The sequence below is a fragment of the Varanus komodoensis genome, unplaced genomic scaffold (genome assembly GCF_004798865.1).
Source record: "Varanus komodoensis strain SLA01 unplaced genomic scaffold, ASM479886v1 scaffold2, whole genome shotgun sequence".
NCBI classification, from domain to species: domain Eukaryota; kingdom Metazoa; phylum Chordata; class Lepidosauria; order Squamata; family Varanidae; genus Varanus; species Varanus komodoensis.
Genome location: NW_025335568.1, coordinates 10114857 through 10125247, shown reverse-complemented (window position 1 = coordinate 10125247; position 10391 = coordinate 10114857).

Here is a 10391-nt window from a genome sequence, read left to right as displayed (position 1 = left end):
GCCGTTTTGTTCGGCCGGAAGGCGGATCACCAATCAGCTCCGTGGCTTTGCAGGCAGGGACTCCGGGGAACTCTGTAGACAAATTCCCGGGAAGGCGCCTTCCACCCGTAGCTTTTAGTCTGCAGGACTCCGTAGAACCTCCATGCTCAGCTGCCGTCTATCCTTGAATATAGATGGGTGTCCAAACACCCGTCCCCGGAGTGTACTCGCGGTGCGTCCGGACCCTGCCGGTGGGATCGCCGCTGGCTTCTAGGGGCACTCTGGGTCTCTGTGTTCGCAAAGAATCCGGATTAAGGCCGATCAGACATGCGGATAGGGCTGGAGAGCGAAGCAAGAGGGCGAGGGGCGCGCGGAAAGGGGCGGCCCGCGGGGTGTAATTTTGGGTGCAATTTGGAGGAAACTACGACGCGTTCCACGCCGAAGCATTTCAACGCAGCGGTACGCCTCGCCGAGTTCATTGAAGCTAGGACAGCCTTCCCCATCGGGTGTCCTTCAGATGGGTCGTACTACAACTCCCATGCCGGCCAGGGTGCTGGGATTCGTAGACCAACACATCTCCAGCATGGCCGGATCTGGGCCGCTGGAGCCGGCTTAAGTAGGGAGTGGACCGCGCGGCCGCAGTGGTGTGGGAAAGGCGCCCGTAGTGGCGACGGAACTGAGCGCACGGGATTTTCTGGCTGGGAAAGTCGTGGAAGGGCGAATTCGGGGGAAAGCTCATTCAGAACTGGAAGGATGGCTTGAACCGCGGAAGCCTCGCCCTGATCCGTGCAATCCTTGGTCGGTTTTACTCAGAAGTGAGACCCACTGAATTTGTTGCCAGTGAGACGCGATAGCTGTGCGTAAAATGGGTGGACTGGAGGAAGGAACTCCAGCTTAGCCGACTGCTGGGAACAAGATTCTTTGACTTCAGTATATAGCACGGTGGTTTGGTTAGTGAAAGGGAGCCAACCTTTCATCGGAGCTCAGGGCCTCCAAGCTGGGAATAGCGCCCACCCGTCACCTCTTCCAAGTTTAAGCACACAACAGATGCCCCTCTGCATATGCTCAAATGCACACTTGTCTTGCTCATGCTCAGATGCACACGTGTCTCAATAACTCTTTCTTATGCCAAGAGACATCATAAAATAGGACCGAACCCTGTGGAACTTAAGTTGATTCTCCAACCTCCATGTAATAGGTTAAGTCAGGCAGGGGGAAAGAGCTGAAACCCAAAGCAACTGACCCCAACCCCAAAGCTCCAGGTCCTTAGATGTGAATGAACCCAAGAAGATGAGGTTTCTGATCCAAGTACTGTACAAGCACTTGGACGTGATTTTTCCTGCTTAAAACCAGCGGGGGTACATTTCCATGTGCTGCACCTGTGCTGCACCTGTGGTGCACCTGTGCATGCTTTAATGCCGTAAAGGAAGACTGGGCAGACTTGCACAGAAGTGGCTGGGGGAGGGGAGGCAGCGGTAGCAGGCGTGAGATGCTCCGTTGAATTCGATGGGACTTCCTTAGGATGCACCTAGGTTCTACCAAGATTCAGAGACCGCTTGATGTTTGGAACACAGAGGGCAGGGATCCCCTGCCTCCCTGCACCCCCAAGGCAAAGATTCCCCCCACGACTGCACAGATGTGCTTCTCTGTTTCCACAGGCCACACGTGGGCTTCTCCAGCATCCTCAGAGAATACTGAGCATCTGCCCTGGCCTCTGTCCCACAGCCCCAGGGGACAGCAGCTGCCACTGCGTGCCAACACTGTCCGGGAGTGTTCCTTTGCGCATCTTTGGTGCAGTGAGACTCTGAGTTCAAGGGTGTTGACTCCTTGGGATGCTTGTAGGCATCCGATGGCAACCTCGCCTCTCCTTGCCTTTCACCATGTTGTTTCCCCAGACTACAAATTTCATAATCCCCAGAGAGCAAGGCCTGTGGTCAGCAGTGATGGGGCTTGAAGTCCAACATCTGGAGACCCAGAGTTGGGAGTATAGCTTGGCCACAGCTTGCTTGGAGTAGAGCTCCACACATCTCTGACTGTCCAGTGATGTCTTCACCCCACGTGTGTGATGATTCCACCCCAAGCCCTGTGCATGAGACCTTGGTCATCTGCGTGGCTGGGAGAAGCTAGTCTGTCTGTCTGTCTGTCTCTCATTCCCAAGGACCACGTGTGGATGATTCATTCAGTTGTGCACTGCCTCAGAACATCCACACAAGCAGAAAAAAAGCTGAAGGTGATCAAACAGCCCTCACTGCTTGCACAAGACAGCTTTGGCCAACTGTTGTACAACCCAAAAGAGAAGAATTTCTGGCCCAGTTCAAGACCAAGGGCGGAGGCCATTGGCCAAAGCTGAGAGGCAGAAGACCTGAATCTCTGATTCAGTCCCCTGCATCTCCAGGAAGACTGGAGGAAGAATCCTGCCTGAAGCCCTGGAGAACCTGCTGGTAGGTGTTGATGAGCCTGGATGGACCAGGACTTTGGTCAAGGCTTTGGTATTCCTGTGTCATCCCGCACATGGCTTGCCAGGGCCTTGAGAGTGTCTTGCTCTGTGCTGGATTACAGTGATTAGGTTTAACTTCACACTTTATTTATCAGTACTTGATACATTTATTTCCCTCCTGTTCCACCAAGGAGCCCAAGGTGATCTCCTTCACGACAATCCTGTGAGGTGGGTTAGACTGAGAGACAAGGGCCGGCCCCAGGTCACTGGGTGAGTTGATGGCCAAGTGGGGATTTGAACCTGGGACTCCGCAGTCTCGGTCTGCTCAAGAGAACACACTTTTCTACGTGCAGTCAAGTTGTCTCCAACTTGTGGTGAACGAGCGCTGCCCAAAGTGTCCTGTTCTTTCCACATGGCCCCTCTGAAGACAGATCTCGCCGACCCTGTGAACTCATCAGGGCTGCAATCCTATCTTACGTCCCTTAGCTTGGGAGGAAGCTCCATTAAACAGAGCCTTATTTAGAAGGAAACATGCATACACTCCGTCCACATCATCATGGCCACATACTGCATTTTTTCCTCTTGCGACTCGAGGTGGCTTACAGAGCTCTGTGTTGTTCTCTCCACAACAACCCTGTGAGGTGGGTTGGACTGAGAGGCTCTGACTGGCCCACTGTCATCCAGTGGGCATCATGGCTGAGTGGGGACTAGAACCCGGATCTCCTGGAGCCCCAGTCCAATTCTCTAACCACCGCACCACACCAGCACACTGTATCTGATATTAAGCAGCAGGTCTTGGGAAGGCAAAGGCTCTCTCGGATTCAGCCTCCCCCACCTCCATCCCCACAATAGCTTCCATGTAGCCTGAAGTGCCTAATCTTACCTCATCCTGGAAGCTAAGCAGAGTTGGGCCGGGTTGAAATCTGGATGGGTGACTTAAACTGTGATGAATTCCCCAGAGAGCTTCGGCTACAGGAGGTACAGGAATGTAATGTTACTACTACTACTACTAACAATAATACAATAGCAAAAGGGAAACAATGAAATCTGTCTGCCTTACCCTGTTTGGTAAAGAAAAAGCTATGATGGTGCACTGGAAGCGTGCAACCTGCTGCTGGTGCTCTCCAGGTGTGTTGCACGCTGGCTGGGGAGGCTGCAGGGCACCAGGTTGCAGAAGGCTGCTCTGGCACTACAGCTTTTCTCCTCCTTTCAGAGTGCAGGAGAGAGAGCGAGAGGGAGAGAGAGCAAGCCTCTGCTCCAGTGAGCTTACAATTTGAAGTTCAAGTGGGGAAGATTGCAAAATGAGGGGAGAGGAAGCTAAGAGAGGGAAGAAAGAGGAGAAATCAAGGGTAAGTCTGGGCAAAACCGAGTGCATGGCATTAAACCTTCTCTACTTTGTTAGAATTGCAGGGAAGGACTAAATGTTAAGCAGAACACCCTGCTGAGAAGGGACTTGTGAGGAAGGAGTGGTGTGAGAGGGAAGCCAGGCATGATCAGAAGAGAAGCAGTTCTGCAGCTAGGTCCTAAACTTGCAGGGAAAGTCGAACTTCTGTGAAGTACCCCCATTTGACTGTGACTTGGTGCTAAGATGCTGTTCCCCTGAACTCAGGTGTTGGAGGGGCATGGCCAGTCCGTAAGAAAGGCTTGGGGAAGAGAAGATTAAGGGGGAGGTATTATGCCTGAATTCAAATATGCGAAGAAGGAGCAGAGTTGCTTAAACAGGTAGAAGTAGAATGAATAGGTAGAAATTACAGGTAAGCCGCTTTCGGGGAAACATTAGAATAAACTTCCTGATTATGCAACTGTTTCTCAGGGAAGCAGGTTTTCCGATGAGGGGTGGGCACATCTGCACAATTTAAGCAGAGGCCGCATGACTGTCCTGTCTGTCTCACTGCAACCTGCAGTGCAGATCTTGCGTTGATCCCGGGGACTGGACTAGATGGCCTCCAAGCTTCCTTCCAACTTGAGCATCCTATGCTTGTGGAGATGCACCCAGAGCATCATTTATGCAGAATCGCACCACACAGTCCCTGTCAATTTTGCACACCTCGGATGGCAAGCCAGAATGGCCCCAGTTCAGTTTGACACCAGTGAAATGTGAGTTAGGGCTACAGTTCCTTAAGACCAAGGCCTGATGTAAGACACAAGTTCCAGGACAATGTTTGATTTTTGAATTCAGGGATTATATCCATGGAATTTAAATTCACTGTTCATGTGTAAGACGACTTAAGCCTCCTCAATTATTTCTCTATTATGTTTTACAGTTGTAGATTTTTCCTTTAGGTCAAATGATACCCAAGTTGCTTTCTGAGATGTCAAAACAATTCCCAGGCATTGCTCAACAACTTTATTGCTCAGATGGTTGGCAGAAGTCAGATTTGAGTGGGTGGGTGGGTGGGCTGGGCTGGGGGGGGGGGGCAAGAAAACAATCCCCGTAGTGGGGGAGGCAAGAAAAGCTGGAATTCTAACAAGGCAGTGGGGTACAAAAAGAGAGACTCCTATGAGGGCAAGACAAAGAAGCCAGGCAGGGGGCCAAGAAGGGAGGACATCTCCAAATGATGCCCTCAGGACCTCCTCAAAAATGGCAGCTGTGCCCACAGGCCAGAAAAGGTTGCCTACCCCTAAACCAGAGGGAAATTTCTTTTGCTGGCAGCGTCAGAAAGCTGGAACGGGGTTCTTTTTCACAAGAGTTGGAGAATAAGCTTCTCTCCTAGCTGATGGCTTAGACTGTTCTAAGGAAAGCTAGCCCTGTTTGTTTTAACTTTCTTGGGCCTGAGGAGCCAGGCTGATCCTAAGAGAAGGCTTTGGTTGATGCTTAAGGCAGCATCCCCAAAGCAATTGAGATGGAGATTAAAATCCATGGGCACTCTAGTTTTTAGGCTTGGACTCAGAGTTGCACATGAAATCAGCACAACTGGCAAGGATACCTTTCATCTTGGCCTTAGGAGAAAAGCTCTGTTGCAGGTACAATTAAGCTCAACCAAATGTGTTTAGGCTCTTAGTGTGCCAACAACTTGTCTGGGATCATGGGATTTTACAAGAGGTCCAGAAAACATGGTCTTCCCCTCACAACCCTTCCATGTTTTCCCACTGCTTCTTATTCCATTTTCCTGAGAAAATCTTTTATGGAAGGAAAGACCGAGCAGCTGCCCTGTGCCCTCTGAGTGGTGGTCCCAGGTGCCTTCCGCTGGAGGCACCCTAAGGCTGCAATCCTATGCAGATTTGCTTGTCTGGGAGTAACCCCATTGAATACATGTGGCTTACTTCTAAGTAAACATGCAAAGGCTCAGACTAGCTTGTTCCTTTGACTTCAACAACAACTGAGTCTTGAGTCACTTAGCAGCACTGAAGTTAAGATATGGAGGAAGGTTTCTTATCTTTACTATGAAGCCTTCAAGAATTTTGTATTGTTCAGGAAAGAAGTCTTAGCATGAGACCTCTGATCAGGCCTGTGGTGCTGTTGTTACATGCCATCAAGTCTTCTCCATCTCATGGCAACCCTACACATATTTGTCCTTGACAGCCCTGCTTAGCTCTCGTACACGCAAGGCTGTGGCTTCCTTGATGGAGTCAACCCAGATATTTGGTCTTCCTTGTCTTCTGTCTTTGGCTTTGCCTGGCATGATTACCTTATCCAGGGAGTCTTGTCTTCCCAATGATGTACTTGAAGCACAATGGCCTCAGTTTCTTCATTTTTGCTTCCAGGGCAAGTTCTGGTTTGATTTCATTGAGGACCCACTTGGTAGTTCAGAATATTTGCAAAACTCTCCTCTGGCACCATGTTTTAATTGCCTCAATCTTCTTCCTGTCAGTTTTCTTCATACACAGTGATCAGGAATACAATAGTGTGGATGGTCTTGGTCTCCAGTGAAACTCATCCTTATACTTGACGATCTATTTTAGTTCCTTCCAAGTCTCAGTCTTCTAGTTTCTTGGCCACAGTCTCTGAACTGATGATTGAACTAATCAGCTGAAAAGTTTGGGGGGGGGGGCACCAAAAATGGGAGAAAATCCATCTAGTTTGCAGGACTTTCAAACAGAATATTACAAACTGTGTTTTAAGTATTTGTTTAAAAAGCAAACATACAAACCTGGTTGAGGGGCACAGAAAATTTAGGGGGGCAGGCTCCCCCTAGCCCAAACCTGACTGCAGGTCTGACTCTCTGCTTAGATACATCTTCCATCAAGTGAAGCAAAATGTTCATTTCCTTGAGTGCATTTCCAGCACAAGGTTATTGATAAAATCAATGTCTTTATGTGATGCTTCTTGCATGGCGGCATCTGTGAACACCAGCACCTTCCAGGCTAGGCTTTTGCTCCAGAGCTTTTGAAGCACTGTCATTTCCCTGAAGCACTTGAGCCCGAGTTGCTCCTGAAATTCAAAACCCCAAGAAATCCTTGCAGTTCTGCCGCTTCTGAATCCTGGATCCAAAAGCCTTGGCAGCTGTTCAGAGAAACCCACCATGCTTTTGACAAATCCGCTTACGAGTCGTGCTTGCAAGAACAAGTGTTATGTGTTCTTGCAATAATCTGCATTCTCGCGACATTTTTTGACATTTTTTGCACCAAGCCATCTGCGCTCCCTCACGCTATTTTAACCTTTTTTGTGCCAAGCCTTCTGTGTCAGTACGATTAGTTTTAACCGCACCTCGTGAAGGAAAGATGCGTATGTGAGGGTGACTGCTTAGGCCACCTCGAGACTACAAACCCATGATGCCACGCAGCAGCCAGTGAACTGAGCATGTGCATAAGCATCCAGGGCCTGAAGCTGCGGCATCAGAGGCCATCCATCCATCGTTCCTTGAGGAAGTATTCACGCACCCCTCTTAGACTTTTCCACATTTCCATTTTATCTCAGAGTCTTTTTGGTAACTCCCCATTCTGCATGATGCTGTTTATTTAGATAAGTTCTCCAAAAATGCGAGGGCCTTCTAGAGATAATGTGTTCAGTCTGAGATCCCATGGCACTGGCACTGCGCACAGGTGGGCTCCCCTCCACTACTTACAGCAGGTGACAGCAGGTTGGATCCTGTGGACAGCTGGGTGGCCAGTGTGAACTGAATGCCGGACCTTTGGTCTGATCCAGCAAGGCTCATGTTTAAGCTTATGGCGTGATAAAGCCATGTAAATCCTTAAAGTCTATTGCATCTAAAAAGGATTCCTGTTGAGCTGCTCTGAAGTCTACTTGTTGAAGTCTTCCATTGTTGCAAGTGTCAAACTGAGCCGATGAAAATGCAGATATAATTTAGGAAATCCTGAAAACTGACAATTGAATTATAGACCTCTGCTAAATTTGGCAATCAATAAATAAATCAATAAATTTATTTAAATAAATAAATAGATGCAGATGAACATTGTTCAGTCTGGTTGGAAAAAGGAAATCCTTCATTGGCTTGGGGAAGTTTGGAGCTGCTGTTCAATCAATGTTAAAGTTTTGCCTGTCCATTAAAGCCCATGGCAGCAACTGCTGGCAAAGTTATGCGGTTCATGCTCCGTTTCCTTCTGAAGCTGGAATGTTGCCAGGACTTTGCAGAGGGATTCTGTTACCCTGTGCAGGTGTCCACCTGCAACACTAGTAGGGCGAAAGTGGAAATGGGACCTGCGAAAGCACGCAGGCCATGCTCCCAAGCATGTCCCCACCCCGCAGCCCAGTTCCGATATAAAAGCTCACCAGGCCTGAATGAACTTTCCAGGGTCTTGTGCCTGGGGACCAGTGACTGGAGAGGCTTAACTCCCTGCACATCAGGAGACCGAGAAAACTTATTTCGGTATGTCCATTTAATTGCTAATTGATCATTTGATGTCAATCTTGGAGTGGGGCGCTTTGGCAATTGCTTTTAGTGGCAATTGCTAACAAGAGGGTTTGCTGCTTAAGGCACCCTTCAGAACATGCTTCACATGGGTGCGTGGTGTGTTTGGCTCAAAGGTTATTTTGGGTGCAGCGGTGTTCAGAATACCTCTCTGGATTTCATCTTTCATTCATCTCCTTGCATCAAAGACAGAACAAGAAAGTGGGAGCCAATGCTGATATAGTGCAGCTTACCTCTGTGCAAACCCTGTCCAGGGTGGATCTTAGGAGGGTGATGTGGAGTAGTTCAGATAAATAGTTCATGAAATATTTCTATTCTGTATTCTGGGGGTTTTGGAGTGTTCTCTGCTGCTGAGCATTTGAAGCTGAATTTTACAAGAAGGAATTTTCATGGAGTGGTTCTTAATTTTATGGAATTTAGATAAGCTAACTTCGAGATATTCACAGAGGCAGCGTTTTCTGGTCCTTTTGCTTCCCTTCAGCTTCCTGCAACCCACCGAATCCTCTCTAGAAGATGAAAGGACCTCATGAACTGCATGGAATGGAGTGTAGCGGGAGGATGGGATTCTTATCAAATTGGTTCAGATGATTTATTCATATTCATTTCATATTTATACTGCCCGTAGCTGAAGCTCTCTGGGCAGTGTACAACAAAATATAACAACAAGAACATACAATAGATTAAAAAGAAAGAATTAAAAATTAATTTAAAATAACATACAGGAGCACTGAAAGACAAGTAAAAGACAATTAAAAAGACCTGGCTAAGAATAAAAGGCACTTGGCTCATAGGATCAGGTCCCAGAATGACCAGGGAGGTCATCAAAGTCCTCCACAAAGAGGGCCGTCTTGACCTGACACTGAAAACATACAAATTTGGTGCCAGGTGAGCCTCAGAAGGGAGGTAATTCCAAAGATGGGGGCCACCACTGAAAAGCTCCCCCCCCCCAGGTGCCATCCTTCAAGCCTCCCGGAGGGTTGACCCTGGAGGAAGGTACCAGGGGCTGAGTGAAGTGTCCAGGAAGACCAGGGCTGGGAGAGGCGCTCCAAAAGGTATTGCGGTCCCAGGTCATGTGGGGAAGTTAATTGACATTAATAAAGAAACTCGAGGATGAAAGTAAGATTGAGCCTGGACAAGATCTGTATGGAGCCAAGCACGAGCCTCAAGGTTCCATTTGGATGCCAGAAAGTACTTCCTGACAGTCAGGACCCCAAGGGCATGGAATGGGCTTCCCCAGGAGGTGGTGGAGGCCCCATCGGTGCGGGTATTCAAGGATAGGCTGGACGTCCACATGGTGGGCATGTCGTGAGCAAAGCCGGCTGGTGCCGGAGGTCAGACTAGATGGCCCAGGAAGCCCCTTCTGACTCGCTCTGTCTCTGTGTTATAATGAGGGTGAAGCTAGCTTCCATTTACCTATTTATAGCTCCTTCTTCCACATTTGTCTCAAGGACAGAGATGAAACTGAATGGGGACCTCAGTCCCTTGAATACATGCCCTGCTTTCTCATCAGCCCCTCTGCAACCTGCCCCACGTGATGCAGGAGGAGGTTCAGACCCTCTGGAGGAACTTATGTGGATACTGACATTTCAAGGATGAGAAAAGAACAGGAAAAGTGCCTACCGAACCTGTGGATCAGAGCCATCGCATATAGAGATTTACACAGCGTTGTTTTCATGGTGAGCTGCTTGGCAAGCAAATGCAGGCAAATAGCATGCAGTGACTCAATGGAGGAAGCTGTTTCTCGCCCTCCACATAATGTGGGTTCACGCTCTGCTTGGAAGGAAGAACCCAGGGTGCACAACATCTGGCTTTCCCCGCAAATATCACACGGAACGCTCTTGGCATGGTGCGCAGCTCTCTCTTCCCCACCAGCTCATTCCATTAAACCAATGCAGTGGGGAGCCCTGAACGGAGCAAAAAGGGTCGCCTTCCCTGAACTCCCACGGATCCGTCGATAGGACAACAGGAACACCACCATGTCCAGGCCACTAAATCATGGAAAGAAACGAGACACTCGGGCAAGGCATAGTGTCTTGGGGGTTCGCTGTAAATGGTTTAACAGCTCAGCTCCACGTAAGTTCATACAGGAGGCAGTCCCAGTGTTCTCATGTAAACTTGTGTTAGTGTGCAGACGTAGCAGCCAAACAATTCCAAGTGCAGCCTGG